General features: G+C 43.6%; 1 long non-coding RNA gene across 1 annotated transcript; it reads left to right on the top strand.

Annotated features, from left to right (window-relative positions):
• Positions 1-365: 365 nt before the first annotated feature.
• LOC144688903 (uncharacterized) lies at positions 366-15,986 on the top strand. The gene is made up of 2 exons (XR_013578504.1): positions 366-433; positions 15,626-15,986. It is a non-coding gene; the product is annotated as an uncharacterized LOC144688903 (long non-coding RNA).
• The last annotated feature ends 2,512 nt before the right edge of the window (positions 15,987-18,498 follow it).

Below are 18,498 nucleotides of genomic sequence, written 5' to 3' on the forward strand. Positions count from 1 at the left end.
TGATCTTTGCACTGTCTGCAGCTATGTACAACAGCAATATTTCTAGTCGTGGGTTAGGGAAGTGCTGCTAATGAAGTCTTGGCAAGTTGCTGCAATGTAGATTGACCCGCAATAGTTGCAGTGTGTACAATGGTGAAGGGAATGGATAATTAAGCTGGTGGATGTCAACTGTTAATTATAGTAACTAATATGGTAAATTTGTCTCTGGGAGCTGGGTTTCTTCCCACTCCTCTCTAGGTAACTCGGCAATCTCTTGCTTTAAGTCTCCTCTTCTCTTCTTCTTAAGCATGGCCTCTTGGGATCGAGGATGACTTGCTTCCACTCCGATCCGATGGGTTCTGATTTGGCTGATAAATCCAATGCGCGACCTGCAGACTCTGCCACAAGCGGGGCAAGTGTTGCTTGGAGGGTCTGGGAGATGAGTTGTTGGGAGGTTTGTACGCACTCTCCGATCCCATGACTTCACCTCTGTTTCCAACAAAGTCTCTCTGATTGGTTCCTTCCTGAATGAGCCTTCTGCATTTTGGTTGGTCACAAGCCAGGGACACTCATGAGCAATGGGGGTGTTTGACCTCTTCAAGGATGTTTGAGGACATCACTAAAATGTTTCCACTGTCCTCCTGGCCGTTTCCTGCCATGACCAAGTTCCGAGTACAGTAGTTACTTCAGGAACCTGGTGTGAGGCATAAAAGAATATGTCCTGCCCAGCAGAGCTGGTTTTGAGTGACCAGGCCTTGATGCTGGGCACATTGGCTAGGGTCATCCTGGTTGGACAAGCAATGGGAAGCTACCAGTGCTTGTACTGTCTTTAACTCAAAAACTCTGCTTTTCTTTCAGTCTGAGTAATTTTTGCTAAAAGGCAACACAATCTCAATGACGGAGTAAGAAACAAAATGATTCTCAACTGATCTGAACACAGTGACACCTATAGTAGACAATTCTTATTTTTGGCTTCATCAGAATGTTTTTTTAACTGAGCAAGTGGAAGAGCTGAAAATGAGAATATTTTAAAATTGAGTAAGTATAAAAATAACCTAGATAGCTTGGATAAGTCTAGGAACAAGCATTTATTATTCAAAGTGTGGGATGGGGGTGTGGCAGGGGAGGTAGTTTACTGCATAGCAATTAGGATTAGAAACATTCGCTTATTTTACCTTCCCTTCTATTTCCTAAGGGAGCATGTTCTACTGTCCTAGCTGAGATTAGATAATGTAATACCAATCAGGGATCAAACTTAGGAGTCTTTCTGCTCTCTGTGGGACTGCACATTTGTCCAATGAAAATGAGGGAGCTGCAAGGAGTCATGTTAGTTCTTAAATTTTTATTGGCAAAATGTAATTGTGTGATATTGTAACATTATATTGGATCCTAAAAGTGAAACCTTATTTCATAAAAATTTCCAGACAGTTGCCTGATATTTTTTTTCCCACACACATGCCATTTTCTTATTAAAACCTTTAAGTGATAGCTCAGCAATGGCACTCCTGTCTTTGAATTTGAAAATTATGGGTTCAAGTCCTAATCTAAGTTGATGCCTTAGAACTGTCACTGTTACATTTAGTACAGCAGAGTTCTCGTCTTTTGGATACGGTGCCAAACAGAACCCCACCCGCCTACGCAAATGTATGTAACGGACCCTGTGTCTTTTTTTTTCAAACAAGAACAGAAGGGTCTCTTAGTATTCACGACCACTACCATTTGGAAGATAGATGGGAACACCACCGCCTGGGAGTTCCCTCCAACTCACTTACCACCCTGACTTGGAAATATATCGTTGTTCCTTCACTGTTGCTGGGTCAAAATCCTGGAACTCGCTTCCTAACAGCACTGTGGGTGTACCTACACCACAGTGACTGCAGCGGTTCAAGAAGACAGTTCACCACCACCTTCTCAAGGGCAACTAGGGATGGGCAATAAATGCTGGCCCAGCCAGCAAAGCCCATATCCCGTGAATGAACTAAAAAAAAAATTCATCCCTCAACTAGTTCTACAAATGCCAAATGGCTACCCTTTAATCTCACTGCTGTTGTGGGATCTGACTGTGCACATATTGGCTGCAGCATTTGCCTACAAAACAACAGTGACTATTTTCGAGAAAGTAATTCATTAGTTAAAGAGCTCTTTGGGATGGGGGAGGTGTCATATGAATGCAAGTTCTTTCTTTGAAACATATTGTACTTGTATCAGCCTGGTTCAACAGTGGCACCATTGCCAGTGAGTCAGAGTTTGTAGCTTCAATTCTCACACCAGAACTAGGGCACATAATCTGACCTGACATTTCAGCTCAGAACTGAGGAAGTATTCCATTGTCAGAGGCGTTTTCTTTTAGATTAGATGTTAATTCATGGTCCCACCCAATATTCCTCACAGCTAAAAATACACTAAATGGTTATTTTTTAGGATCTTGTTCTGTGAAAAATAGCTACAAGACCTGCCCATGTAACAATGATCACTGGAATTCAAATTAATTCATTGAATATAAAATACTTCTCAAGCAGGTTTCAGAAATGGGAAAAGACGTCTCTAAGTGCAAGTGTTTCTGCTTTTTAAAATAATATCTGTTAGGAATGAGCATTCAAATGGATTTATGCTTAAAATCTTAACTCTTAAATCATTGAATCCTGGAATAGTTAGAGCAGAGAAGGAGGCCATTCAGCCTGTTGTGTTCATGCTGGCCCTCTGTAAGAGCAATTCTGCTAGTCTTACTGCCCAGCCCTTCCTCCTTTGCCCAGCAACTTTTTTCTCCTCGTGTGTTTATCCAATTCCCTTTCAAAAGCCACAATTGAATCTGCCTCCACCACATTCTCAGGCGGTGCCTTCAAGATCCTGAAGAAGGGTCATACAGACTCGAAACATTACCTCTGTTTCTCTCTCCACAGACTCTGCCAGACCTCCAGAGTTTTTCCAGCATTTTCTGTTTTTATTCCAGATCCTGACCCACTCCCTGCGTTTTTAAAAAAAAATATTCTTCCTCAGTTGCTGTTGTTTCTTTTGCCAAATCACCTTAAATCAGTGTCCTCGGGTTCTCAACCCTTCTGCCAATGGGAACAGTTTCTTTGTCCAGACCCCTCATCCTTTTGAACACCGCTATTAAATCCCTTCTCAACCTTTTTTTTTTGAGAACAGACCCTTTATCCCCAGTGTATCCATCCACGTAACTGAAGTCTCTCATCCCTGGAACCATTCTCGTAAACCTTTTCTGTGCCATCTTGGAAGTGTTCACATCCTCCTGAAAGCGTGGTGCCCACCACCACACCAGAGCTTTAAACTTTAATGAATGAATGACTGAGTGGGAGGAGTCACCAACCGACTGACAAATGTAGCCCCCTTCCCACACTCCCCCAGTGACAGTGCTAATTTGTCCCCTGTTTCACTCCTTGTGAAGAATGGACCCAGACTAGTAACTGGCACAAATAAAGCAGCCTGACTTAAAAATGATTTTTTTTTTCCCTTTGAAGTCAGTCCCAGGGCTGCTACAGACTCCCACTATGCTGACTGAATGAATGAAACTTTACACACAGCAAACAAAACGTCTGCGGCACTGTTAAAGGGATAGTCCATCCTTAGCCAGTCTATTGGAAATGGAACAATGATACATGGCTGATGAAAACTTAGCTCTGAAGAAGAGTCATATTGGATTCGAAACATTAACTCTGTTTCTCTCTCCACAGATGCTGCCAGACCTGCTGAGTTTTTCTGTTTTTATTTTTTTTTTAAAAAAACCTTAGTTTTAGAGCAAATGTGGAGGTGCCCTTAGGAGCAACTCTTTCAACATCTACCATTTTGAGAGAAGTGGTAGAGTTTGTCAAATGCCTTTGTGCATTCCAGCTTAATTATAAATGTTAGAAGGGTGTTATGCCAGCCCCACGCTTCACTTTTGGTTCAGGTTGTGATAGGGTGGGTGACCACTGGCAATCAAGGTAAGTTATGAACAGTCATTATGTGGAGGTCTAGCATGGTATCAGAGCCTTATCATGCAGGTAATTAGGGGGAAAATGGAACTTGAAAATATTTTCATATAAGAATATTATAAGTGGGCTTTACTGTGCTTCTCAGGCTTTCTTTTCTTATCCAACATGATTCTGCCAGGCTAAACTTTGGCCACTTTGGTAAAGACTTTTTAAATTCATTTACAGGATGTGGGCGTCACTGGCTAGGCCAGCATTTATTGCCCTAATTGCCCTTGAGAAGGTGGTGGTGAGCTGCTGCCTTGAACCGCTGTAGCCCATGTGGTGTAGGTACACCCACAGTGCTGTCAGAGAGGGAGTTCCAGGATTTTGACCCAGCGACAGTGAAGGAACAGCGAAGTATTTCCAAGTCAAGATGGTGAGTGGCTTGGAGGGGACCTTCCAGGTGGTGGTGTTCCCATGTGTCTGCTGCCTTTATCCTACCCTGTTGCTAATTAATTACTGTAAATGAAAGCAGACATGTCATTCTGTGAACAGTTGTGCTTAATCATGTGACTTGTGGCCTTCCCTTTGTCATCCTATGCCTGATGTTTAATGGGGGCTGGGACGGTAAGGGGATGTTCATCTGTCAATTACTCCACCATTTTCACTGTTCTGTCAAAACAAAATGGTTACAGTTGGTTCACTTAAACCACAAGTTGCATCAAATCCGTTCCCTTTTTAAAAAAATGTTAGGTGGCATCACAGCAGGGTGCAGATGAAGGCAATTGCAATAAGCAGAACTGCCTTATAAACTTGACCCCGGTGATTTCTGAAGCCAAGTGATATATATGTGAATTGTTGTAAATAGCAAATGAAAGCCCAAATGTTCCACAGTTATGGGAAGTAAAGATCGACTATCCAGTCTTTCCAAAGTATCAATGATACCAAAATACATCACGTGCACAGTGTGACACGGAGAGATGGCTGTGTGAGATTTTGTAAGGTCAGCCTATTTGAATAATTGTCAAAAATTCCCTGCCCAGATTGACTAATTCACAGGGAACATGTGCATTAGCTAGGTATCCAACAGTTCAGCAGGCCTTAAAGGGCTGCTGCTCATAATTTAAGCAGAGCTGCGTAGCGAAGTAAGATTAAAGCTTTGCTGCCAATTGAAAATGGAAGCCAAGATGGCCAAGAGTAGGACTCTCCTTTGAGAATGAACTCTGGAGGTCTTACCCAAAAAAATGGGTTTGTTTCTTTAGCGTTGAGGGGCCACTTCAGATAGGAGCAGTGTTAGAAGTACTTTGGTTGAAGTGGAGTTAATGTAGTCTTCTGTTTCCCTAGATTGGAGGAGTAATAGCAACAATTAGCATTTGTATAGCACCTTTGAGAGATCCCAAGCTGCTTCACAGGAGCCTTATTAAACAAAATTTGACACAGAGCCACATGAAGAGATATTAGGACATGTTATCAAAAGCTTAGTCAAAGTGATAGGTTTAAAAGAGGAGAGAGAGAGGTAGACAGGAAGAGAACCTTAGGGTGGAAGTTCAAGAGTTTAGGAGCTAGGCGTCTGAAGACATGGCTGCCAATAGTGAGCACTGGAATTGCAAGAGACTAGGATTGGAGGAATGACGAGATCTGAGGGTTGTAGGGCTGGAGGAGATTACAGAGATAGTATGGGGTGACACTATGGAGGAATTTGAACACCAAAATGAGAATTTTAAGATTGAGCTGTGGGATTGGGATCCAATGTAGGTCAGTGAACACAGGGATAATTGGTGAATACTACTTGGTGTGAGTTAGCATATGGTCAGCTCAGCCTTGGGTGAGCTATGTGGGTGTGAGGTGGGAGGCCAACCAGATCATTAGAATGGTCATGCCTGAGGGTAACAAAGGCAAGGATGAGGGTTTCCACAGCAAATGAGCTGAGGCGGGGTGGAGACAAGTGCCATTACGGAGGTGGAATTAGGTGCCCTCGGTGATGGAGAGGAGTGCATCACGGATGAGAAAGAAATCTTCCAGAGCAAGGATGGGTTACGCTGTGCTATCAGTGGAAGAGGTACAAGCAGTGCATGTGGTAAATGCAAGCAAGTTTCAACATTTGAGGGATGTGCTGAGAGTCTGGACTCATTAAAAATCATGCCGGGAAGATTGGTTTTAGTATGTGGCTTTAGGACAAGTGTCATCAAGATTTCACTTCCTGCTTGGTGCTGCTTCATTAAGGCAACATGTAAAGTACTTGGGTAACCTTTCAGATACTTGTGCACACTTGTTGGTTGCAGAGAAGATTTCTGTTAGCGTAATAATGTGTTTCTCACCATCTTATACCGCCAAGCATACAGCCAACAGAGCTATTTGCATATTGCGTGTCCTTGGATTCACACAAGTGGAATATAGTCCAGGCCCCTTAGTGACAATGGCCAATATTTATGGGAGGAGGGGAGAGAACGGGGGAGCAGGCTGGCTTGCTGTCAGGTGAGAAAGTCAATGGTAGAAGGGCTGTTGTGGATGGTCCCCAGCGATTGAGAAAGTTCAGGGCATAGTGGGATGGGGTGGGGGAGGGTTTAAGAGAGTGGTAAATCAGGAGAGAGGGAGTGAGGCAAAGATCAGGAGTTTCTCCTTCTGGCCCACAAGCAGTGACACGATAAGCTTCTTCTGGCTGCTCCTGCACTGCTAGCTTTTCCAAAACCTGGGAAACTGCGTGGCAGCAGTTCAGTTTAAATTAAACTCCTAATTGGACTGTGGGAGCCAGATTTAAATATAATCAAATGTCCCACCTCTCCACAGAGGGACAGAGATAAGCAAACCCAGCATGCACTGTATAAATGGCGGCATTCAAGGATGCGGCAGGTTGCAGTCACGTTTCGTGATTTTCTTATTTTCTCCTGTCAACCCAGTGAGATTTTTTCAAAATATAACATGCAGTTTGTAAGTACTTAAAGCAAAAGAGCCACAGCCACAAAAATATGCTCTCATAACATGTATGAATGATGATGGCCTGGAGAAGCCACACAAACTATCACCTATTGGCTCAGTATAAAGAAAATACTCTGAAAGTTCTGGGGCAGGATTCCACAAAGGGAATGAAGCATAACTGAGATTAAAGACCTCCCCAGAGCTCAGAGCTGGTACTATTCTCTGTGTATTATTTTTATTCACTCATGACAGCTTAAACTAGAGATTATACTAGTACAGTAAATAAAAACTGAGCCGCAGCTAAGACCAGTAGTAATTACAACAAACAAACTGAATCAGCATTGCAGAAAAAACCCTTTTACGATTATTAATGGCACTCTTGAGAGAAGAATCTTCAAAATGGTTGAAAGAGGCTTTTAATGTTTTAAATGAGTGCTGAGTGACCTTGGTGTGCATTCCAGGTCCGAAACATAGGAAATGACCATCAGGTAATTAATATAACTTGTGAATCCGTAATTAGGATATTGCATGTAAAAAGTGTGATCACCGTTCACACTAAGATTACCAGACCAGCTCTTGGCATTGTATACCACATGCAGATATCTTCTTTGATGTCAAAATAGAAATGTCTGGGCCTGTAGTGACAGGTCGTGAAGGTCACATCTTAAATAAGCTAAGAAAGTACTGATTATAAATGGCTGGCAAGGCTGCCTTTGCTCCTTCTCTCTGAAACCTTGCGACATTGGAGCACCTATATATCACACATTATGAAGTATTTCTGGGTTAAAAGGCTGAGCTAGTAGATGGAATGCAGCTTTAAGTTTGCGGGTTAAAAGCCTTTTGTTCCTAACCACAAAATCAAAAAGACAACAGTGAACTAAGCTCGAAAGTGCTGTTATTAAATAAGGAAAAACAAGTTACAGTAGTGACTTTTTTTTTGAGAAAACCCCACAATGTAAAACATTGGTGAAAGGGTTTCCATTGAAACACACGTTTCAAACAGGCGCTGCTCAGGCACTGCAAGCACATTACGGGACTGTGCCCTCCTTTAAATTTAATGAACTTTGTGTCCAGTGCACGCACTGGCTCAAAACACATGGTGTGGACATTGGGTGCAGAATATGACACACACCTCCGCATCTAGGGCACATGCACCCAACTCACAGCAGTGCCTTGATCACCGCACAATGCGTTGCCTTGTGTTTTAGATCAAAGTGTAATGCTGACAAAGTCTTCTCAGTAACATTTCAGTCAAGCCAGCTCTTTCTCAAGAAATCCCACATCCTTCCAATAATCAACTGCTGTTATTCTTTTCTGTAAGGCGATCACCATAGTAATATAGGCTTGTTTCCATTAAGAAGTTCAGATGTAATTGTGTCATTACAATTGCATCAGGTGAGCTTTGCTTCAATAAATTCAGGACGTGATCTTTTTCAGAAGCTCTTGGACTCTGAAAATGTGAAAATTCAAATCCAAACTTCAATACAGACATGCAATGTAATCAATACTTGCTTTTCTCATATGGAATTAGTTATAAAGTTTCAATTTCCCCCCCATTTGTTGCTAATTAATTTCCCCAATGTCGTTTAAATGAAAAACTTGCACTGAATAACTGTTAACTACTGTCAAATACTATGAACAAGTAAAGCATTTATGCTAATGTACATGACTCTTGTATTTTTGTACAGTGCTATAATCACGCCAGCACAGTTACACCCTCTGAATTTGGAATGAGGTGTGAATCTCTGCTACAATGTATGCCTTTCCCTTTGAAATAAGAATATAGGGAGACAACTAAAAGCGCTCACTGGTTTATTACATTGACAGGAAGTTCTCTATATATACGCGCCTGTGTGGCGATGACGCAGCGGTATTGTCGCTGCACCAGTAATCCAGAGACCCAGGGAAATGCTCTGGGGGCCTGGAAATGAATCCTGCCACAGCAGATGGTGGAATTTAAATTCAATAAAAATCTGGAATTAAAAGTCTAATGATGACCAGGAGACCATTGTCAATTTGTTGTTAAGAACCCATTTGGTTCACTAATGCCTGTTAGCGAAAGAAATCTGCTGTCCTACATATGACTCTAGGTCCAAAGCAATGTGCTAACTGCCCTCTGAAGTGGCCTAGAAGGCCACTCAGTTGTATCAAACCCCTACAAAGTCTATAAGGAGTGAAACTGGATAGACCACTCAGCATTGACTTAGGCTCTGGAAGCCACAATGGCAAACTCAGCTGTTGACCCTGCAAAGTCCTCCTTACTAACATCTGGGGGCTTGTGCCAAAATCATGAGAGCTGACTCACAGGATTATACCTCACAGAAAATGTCCCAGACACCACCATCACCATCCCCTGCAGGACAGACCCAGCAGAGGTGGAGGCACAGTGCTATACTGTCGGGAGGGAGGTGCTCTGGGAGTCCTCAACATCCACTCTGGCCCCCATGAAGTCTCATGGCAACAGGGCAAACATGGGCAAGGAAACCTCCTGCTGATTACCATGTACCAGCGTAAGCAGCACGCGATCGACAGAGCTAAGTGATCCCATAACCGATGGATCAGATTTAAGCTCTGTGGTCCTGCCACATCCAGTTGTGAATAGTGGTGGACAATTGGAGAAGGAGGCTCCACAAATATCCCCATCCTTAATGATGGGGGAACTCAGCACATCAGTGCAAAAGAAAAGGCTGAAGCATTTGCTACAATCTTCAGCCAGAAATGCCGAGTGGATGATCCATCCTGACCTCCTCCCAAGATACCCATCATCACAGATGCCAGTCTTCAGCCAATTCGATTCACTCCACATGATATCAAGAGACAATTGAATGCACTGGATACTGCAAAGGCTATGGGTCCTGATAATATTCTGGCAATGGCACTGAAGGCTTGTGCTGAAGAACTTGCCATGCCCCTAGCCAAGCTGTTCCAGTCCAGCTACAACACTGGCATTTACCTGGCAATGTAGAAAATTGACCAGGTATGTCCTGTATACAAAAAGCAGGACTAATTCAACCCAGGCAATTACCGCCCCATCATCAGTAAAGTGATGGAAGGGGTCTCAACAGTGCTATCAACTGGCACTGCCTTAGCAATAACCTGCTCACTGATGTTCAGTCTGGGTTCCGCCAGGGCCACTCAGCTTCTGACCTCATTACAGCCTTGGTTCAAACATGGACAAAAGAGCTGAACTCCCAAGGTGAGGTGACTGCCCTTGACATCAAGGCCGCATTTGACCAAGTGTGGCATCAAGGAGCCCTAGCAAAACTGGAGTCAATGGGAATTGGGGGAAACTTCTTCGCTGGTTGGAGTCGTACCTAGCATAAAGGGAGATGGGTGTGGTTGTTGGAGGTCAATCATCTCAGTTCCAGGACATCACTGCAGGAGTTCCTCAGGGTAATGTCCATGGCTCAACCATCTTCAGCTGCTTCATCAATGACCTTCCTTCCAGCATAAGGTCAGAAGTGGGGATGTTCACTGATGATTGCATAATGTTCACCATTCGCAACTCCTCAGATACTGAAGCTGTCCATGTCTAAATGCAGCAAGACTTGGACAATATCCAGGCTTGGGCTGACAAGTGGCAAGTAACATTCGCACAACACAAGTGCCAAGCAAAGACCATCTCCAACAAGAGAGAATCTAACCATCGCCCCTTTACATTCAATGGCATTACCATTGCTGAATTCCCCACTATCAACATCCTGGGGGTTACCATTGACCAGAAACTGAACTGGACTAGCCCTATAAATACTGTGGCTACAAGAGCAGGTCAAAGGCTTCTTAGACAGCATCTTCCAAACCCACGACCGTTACCATCTATAAGGACGAGGGCAGCAGATAGATGGGAACACCACCACCTGGATGTTCCCCTCCAAACCACTCACCATCTTGACTTGGAAATATATCGCTGTTCCTTCACTGTCGCTGGGTCAAAATCCTGGAACTCCCTCTCTAACAGCACTTTGGGTGTACTTGCACCACATGGACTGCAGCAGTTCAAGAAGACGGCACATCACCACCTTCTCAAGGGCAATTAGGGATGGGCAATAAATGCTGGCTTAGCCAGTGATGCCCACATCCCATGAAGGAATAAGAAAGAATGCAGCAACAATAATTTGTAGCTCTGATTTTTCACCCCATCATGCCTGACAAGAACATAACATGCGAGGTGTTGAAATAGGGGCAAAGTACTTACCTCTCCTCTTTTGAGTGACACAACCTCCACCAACAATTTAGCTCCAGGGTTTTGGGAAGGGTCCCTGTTTTAGGAGAGTGAGAAGATTGGTCCTGCAAGCCTTTGGTTTGGCCTGAGAAGCTGATAATGGGATGGCTAAATTGCCAATGTTCATTTTCTGCCCCTTAGACTTGAGGGGCTGGAGATGGGAATAATTCCAGAGGTAACAACCTGGAAAGGAGGGAGTAAAGGTTTTACTGGGGACATGGGCATCATAAATGGAAGGAAGGGAGTGATTATGCTGCAGAAGTATTGTAGCATCAGCTGCAATGGCTTCTCTGCCCATTCCCACCATGGACAGAATTTTATGTTCCCCTATAGGTGGGGCAGAGGGGGGTGTGGCTGTAAAGTTTTGGATGGCCTTCCCATCAGGCTCCCACCTGCCCTGACCTCTCCGCAATTTTACGCTAGGACAGATGAGGCCTAGGCCGGCCCACCCACCCTTGTCCCAATTGAGGCTCTTAAGTGGCCAATTATTGACTTCTTAAGGGTCGCTTTGCGCCTGGGCTCAATTTTCTGGCTGGCAGGAGAAGCTCAATGGGAGGGGGGGAAAGCCTGAAAAGTAACCCTGATCAGGCCTAAGGTGGGAAGGGTGGGGATGGGGGTGCCTCCATCAGCAGCCTCCTTTCAACATTGGGTGCCCCCCCCCCCCGCATAAACGGCCTGGCCCCTGCAGATGCTCACTCCTCCACCCAAACACTCCTGTGCTCCAACACTTTGTCAAAGTTTGAAAAAAAAACAATAAAACAAAAAGCATCCTCCAGCCTTCACCCCTCATCTTCCATATGCTCTCCATGCCCCATCCATGTCACCTCATGCCCTGTACGCACCCCCCATAATTCCTATACCCTCTGTGCCAACCAATGCCCCCGTACCCACACACATGGCCCCCATGCCCTCCATTCCAACCTATGCCCCTGTACCCATAGCAAGCAATGTTCTTTTAATGCTCCATAAATATTTTTTGAAAGTTTAGAGGGCAGGACTTTTAAATTCCTTGACAGCTCCCTTTGACAGTTGGTCTTGACAGGTACCCTTGATAGTTCGGACAGGTCCTCTTCACAGTTCTGGCAGCTCCCTTTGACAGGTGCTTCTGACAGGTTTGACAATTGATTTTGTCAGGTCTATTGCCAGTTCCAATGAGCTTGACAGTAATTAGTTTATGCACTTTTTACGCTCATGCCTACTTTTAACAATTCCAAAGGGTACCTGACCTACCCCAAAGGGCACCAACCTTCACCAAAGGATACAGTACCTCTCCCAAAGGTGTCCCGGAACCAGATCCAAAGGGGTATCTTACCTCTCCAAAGACCCTGGCTATCTCAATGAGCCCATTAAGTCCAGACCTGCTCTTACCTGGTCTAATCTGCACAGTCCAGGTTTCACAAGGGAGGGATGCAAAAATCAGAATTGTGGGGAGGCAGCTGATGATTTAAATGCCTCCATAAACCACGCATGCATGGACAACGGCCTTCCCCCCTTCCCGTTCCCCTGAAAATAGGAAGTGCTGTGTTCTGGGGTGGGAATTTGGTTTTTCAGCCATTTCTACCATTTTTGCCGCTATGAAGAGACTCTCCATTAAATTCAGGCAATGAGGCCACATATTTCCATCTCTGGAATATCACCCAACTCCTCCTCTTGCTTCAGCTCATCTGCTGCTGAAACCTTCATTCATGTCTTTGTTACCTCTAGACTTGACTATTCCAGTGCACTTCTGGCTGGCCCCCCTAGTTCTACCCTCTGTAAACTGGAGGCCATCCAAAACTCTGCTACCCATATCTTTACACATACCTTGTTCCATTCATTTATCACCCCTGTGCTTGCTGACCAACATTGGCTTCCAGTTAAATAAAGCCTCAGTTTTAAATTTATCATCCTTGTTTTCAAATAACCCATGGCCTTGCCCTCCCTTTCTCTGTAATCACCTCTAGCCCTCAACCCTCCAAACTACAAGTGCACCTCTAATTCTGGCCTCTTCAGCAGCCCTGATTTTAAGTGCTCCACCATTGCTGGCAGGTTCCTGAATTCTGGAATTCCCTCCCTAAACCTCTCTGTCTTTCTTTCCTCCTTTAAGATGCTCCTTAAAATCTGCACTAACATCTCCTTTTGTGACTCAGCATCAAATTTTGCTTTATAACTTTCCTCGGAGGAATGCCCCTGCCTAGAGACGTTTTATTACATTAAGGGTGCTATATAAATGCAAGTTTTGTTGTTGCAAATGGAGGGCCAAAGGCTAAACAGTTGGCTGCTTTAAATTGCAGTTACCCGTAACTTGGGAGGAGTTTTTTTCCTCAGCTGGACTTGGATGCTGAAAGGAAGGTTAGAAGAAGGAAGGATACAAAGAAGTGGTCAGAGGTGTTTGGCTATGATTGAGACAATGGCAAAGACAAGGGGCTGGCTATAAATCAGTAGGGCTGCAGATTTCTAGTAAAAATCTAACCTAGAGTCAGTTTATTCAGACATGAGGTTTATAAATTTGAGAAAAGTGAGAAGCAATTACGTAATAATTGCATTATATTGCTGTCTGTTATTCAGCAGTGCCTTGAAGAATAACTTGGACGCTAGTTATTTCCTATTATTTTTGTATATATTAACCAAGTATTGCATTGAGTATTAATAATGATGTTAATAAGCACTTATATATACCATTTAACGTGCTTTGCAACCTTACACAGCAGAGAAACTGACACTGATCAGTAATGGGGGAATTGGTGAGATGTCCAAAATTATGGTCAGAAAGTATGGTCAAACCAATGCATTTTCAGGAGAACTCTTTGAGGGCAAGAGTTACTAGAATAAGATTTCATAACCTGGGTACTATTCTGGGGAAGCAGTATAGGCACCCATTATACAATCTGTCAAATGTTAATTCAATAACAATAATTGGCATTTACACAGTCAGGGATCATCTTTGCATTCTAGTCTGATCTTGCAGCTCAGGCACTTTTTAAATTGATGATATCACTTTCAGAGCAAAGGAAGCAGTATTAAAGCGAGTTAAGACTAGCGTAAATGCTGTTCACATCCTTGATCAGACATTTTTCTGTTCAGTTGAGCTCAGAATTAGCATCAAACCCCAGCATGCATTTCTGCTGAGACCTATCTATATTTGCAAGCAAGAAATTAAAGTTGGTTTGATGTGACGAAGGGAAGTATTGGAGATGGACCATGTGAAATTGAGAGAAGGGTGGAAAGTGGAAGCAAAGTTGATTAGGTTTTCCAATTCAGAGTGAGAGCAGGACACAGCACCCATAGAGTCATCAATGTACCAGAAAAAGACTCTTCCCTTCCTTGGCTTCTCTGTCTCCATTTCTAGAGATAGGCTATCAACTAATATTCATTATAAGCCCACTTCCTCCCACTCTACACTCTATAAGGATTCCATTCCATTCTCCTAGTTCCTCCATCTTTGTCTCTGTCACATCTGTCCTGATGGTGCAACCTTCCACAGCAGCACTTCTGGAATCTCTTCTATTTTCCACAACTGAGGATTTCCCCCACCCCACCACCACTGTGGTTGACAGGACCCTTGACCATATCCATCACATTTCCTGCGCTTTTGCTCTCACCCCTCCTGCTCCCAGCCAGAACCGTGATAGGGTTCCCCTTGCCCGCACCTTCCACCCCACCAGCCTTCGTCTTCAACAGATCATTTCTGCCATTTCCGCCACATCCGGTGTGCTGCCACCACCAAACACACCTTTGCCTCTCCTCTACTTTCAGCATTTCAGAGGGACCGTTCCCTCTGTGAAACCCTGGTGCTCTCCTCAGTCACCCTGCCCCAACATCCCGTCCCTTCCCACAGCACCTTTCCATGCAAACACAGGAGATGTTACACCTGCCCTTTTACCTCCTCTCTCCTCACCATCTAAGGCTCCAAACAGTTCTTCAGGTCAAGCAGTGATTTACATGTACTTCTTTCAATCTAGCCTACTCTATTCTCTGCTCAAAATGTGGTGTCCTCTACACCGAGGAGACCAAACACTGATTGGGTGACCGCTTTGTGGAGCACCTCCATGACCACGAGCTTCCATTGGCCTGTCTTTTTAATTCTCTACCTCCCTCTCACGCTGACATTTCTGTCCTTGGCCTGCTGCACTATTTCAGAGAAGCTCAAGGCAAGCTTGATTGGGAACAGTACCTCATCTTTCAATTTGGCATTTTACAGCCTTCTGGGCTCAACATTGAATTCAACAATTTCAGACCATAATCTTGGTGCCCATTTTGTTTCCTTTACTTTGTACGTTTAGGTTTTTCTCTTATTTTTTGCTTTTAGTCAGCAGTCCATTTACTCTATAGGCACATCTTTTGTTTTTTTTTTGTTTCTTTTCTTGCCCTATCTTCATTCCCTTTGGCCCTGGAAGACGAACTCATCTGTCATTCATTCTCTGCTCTGTCTTTCACTCCATCATAGATCTTCCTTTTGTCCTTGTCCCACCCAGCTCTTGCTCAAAAACTATTACATTTCTAACATTTCCCAGGTCTGATGAAAGGTCACAGGCCTGAAACGTTAACCCTGTTTCTCTCCACAGGTGTTGCCAAAACCTGCTGAGTGGTTTCAGCATTTTCTGTTTTTATTTATCAGATTTCCAGCATCCACAGTATTTGCTTTTCAAAGTAATGATAAGCGTGTATAAAACATTGGTGCCGCCTCAGTTGAAGTACTGGGCCAGGTTCTGGAAGGATTAGGAAGGAGGAGAAGGCATTGGAAGAAGGTGCAGAAAAGATTCACAGGAATGGTTCCAGGAATGAAGGACTTCAGCTAAGTGGAAAGATTGGAAAAACTGGGTTGTTCTCCTTGGAGAAGATTGAGCAGAGATTTGATAGAGATGTTCGAAATCATGAGGCCTCTTTGAGAATAGGGAGAAACTATTCGCATTGGAGGAAGGGTTGAGCACCATATGGCACCAATTTATTTGATTGGCGAAATAAAAGCGATGGCAACAACATGAGGAAAAGCTTTTTTCATGCAGCGAGTGGTTAAGATCTGGAATGCATTGCCTGAGAGTGTGGTGGAGGCAGATCCAATTGCAATTTTGAAAAGAGAACTTGACAATTACTTGGAAAGAAAATATTTGCAGGGCTATGGGGAAAAGGTGGGAGAGTGCGCCTAGGTGAGTTTCTCTTGCAGAGAGCTGGCACAGAAACGATGGGATGAATAGCCTCTTCCTGTGCTCTAATCATTCAATGATTCTCTGCCTCATTATACAGAATGAACAGGCCAAAGCTGTTTTGAAGATTTTGATAGAAAAAGACCAATGACCCTTAGAGATGTCAGTTTACAGTAGAAATTTTAAATATCACCAATTTAAGTATTTTTATTTGGCACACGTTCTTCGGAAAGAAATGTCACGAATTGAAGGCACCTAACACTTTTAACATCTTTAAACTTCAATCCTCCAAGAGCCTTCCTGAGTTACTGATGTAAGGGGCGGAATAAAATGTGCAGTGTGCATTGGTTTCACATGGGAATGGGGGAATAGAGGAGTGATTAAAGCATGAGGCAATAGTTAGTGCTTTAATTAGCTTTAAGATCCCATATATTTCAGCGCAGGGCCTCTGTGATTCCACACTGTAACCATTGTACTCTGAACAAACACAGGACTGCTCTGTACGCCAACCAACTAATCAATCAGGTCACTACATTCTTAAAACTGCTTAATATTCCACATTCCAAAATTTGAGTAACGGAATCTGTCTAAAGTTATGAAGCAAGTTCAGAATTTTGTTAGTTTCTGTGTTGCTGCTCATCGGTCAACTTGTTTTGGCGCACCACTCCCCTGGGTATGTCATTCTTTATCTTATCGATGTTGTGGGCTCTCTTATATTGATCAGAAAAAGTAAGTTTGGCCTGATTTCCTCTATGCTGCTCCCCGACCAAACTTTAATTTTTAAGATGAAAGCAAAATACTGCAGATGCTGGAAATCTGAAACCAGAACAAAAAGTGCCGGGAAAAACTCAGCAGGTCAGGCAGTGGAGAGAGAATCAGAGTTAATGTTTTGAGCCTGGATGATGCTTCTTCTGAAGAAGAGTCATACGGACTCAAAACGTTAACTCTGTTCCTCTCTCCACAGATGCTGCCAGACCTGCTGAGTTTTTCCAGCATTCTATTTGATTTTAATTTTTAAACTGGGATTGGGAAACTGGCATTTGGAGCTTGCAGTCTATTAGAGACTGAATTTTGCTTCCATGGACCTCAGCTCCAAGCTACACTTGTGCATAAGCACAAGTAGGCTTCTGCTTCGAAAGAAAATAAAAATGTTTAGATCAATAAGAATGATATAAGTGCTGAAGGTGTTTTTTTTGGTCAGTGGGATATCTGACATCCAAAAAATGCTCAAACTTCAGCATCTTCAGGATATAAGGTAGTCAATAATAAATCCAATAAGAAGTTCAGGAGAAACTTTGTTACCCAGAGAGTGGTTAGAATGTGGAGCTTGCCATCATATGGAATAGTTGAGATGAATAGTATAGAAATCTTGAAGGAAAGCAAGATAAATACATGAGGGAGAAAGGAATAGGGGAATATACATATAGGATTAGATGAGGTCAGCTGGGAGGAGGCGTAAACGTCGACACAGTCCAGTTGGGTTGCGTAGCCTATTTTTGTGTGGTAAACTGTGTGCAATTCCATAGATTCTGTCTGCTCAATATGGAATGTTTGACACATTACATTTAATCTAAATCTAAAGAGGTGTGGCCAGGTTGCTAAAATTCAAAGCTTAGTGAAGCTCCACAAATGTGCACAGAGGTAAAGTAGAGTTGAACCAGCTAAAAGTGAGTTTCTTCCCAGCACTAAACACTTGGTAAGATTTCTGCTGTTTGTCCAGCCAAAGGTAGCCTAGCCATGAAGACACTGCCAAAAAAGAAGTACCTTGCTCTTAGCGACTAGGCCACCCCCGCTAATATGAACCAAGGAGGCAGGTCAATTATCAGCAGTGCACTAGAGTACAGCAGAACTCTAACTTCCTGCCTCTGGTATTGGTTCCCCTAAAGAAGGAGGAGAGTCCTGAACTTCCATCTCCAGGTGTTAATGGTTTGATTGTGTTGTTAAAGATTTACAGGTGATGGGCATTGTTTGATTCAGGACTGAGAGCACGTATAAAGAGAGTCAACTGGGACACTGGGTTAGTAGACAGGAAGCAGAGATCTGTAATGCTGCATCCTGTGAATAAACCTACTGTCAAGGAGAAACATAAGTCTTGTTTTGTACTTCACAATTTGGCCTGGATCCATTTAACACTAGGGGAAGAATTTTACATCATGCGCCCAACCCAATCGGGCACAAAATAGTGCGCGATGATGTCGGGTGAGCGTCCCGATGCCATCGCAACCTTGCGTGGTGTTTCAGTCGGTGGGCCTGAGCAGGTGCCGGAGCCGTGCCCATCATTAGTTAAGAGAACACTTAAGGCCATTAAAAAGCCAGATTTTTCATTGCCTGTGCGATTTTGCGCTCG

Source organism: Cetorhinus maximus, chromosome 13 (assembly GCF_964194155.1).
Source record: "Cetorhinus maximus chromosome 13, sCetMax3.hap1.1, whole genome shotgun sequence".
Lineage (NCBI taxonomy): Eukaryota > Metazoa > Chordata > Chondrichthyes > Lamniformes > Cetorhinidae > Cetorhinus > Cetorhinus maximus.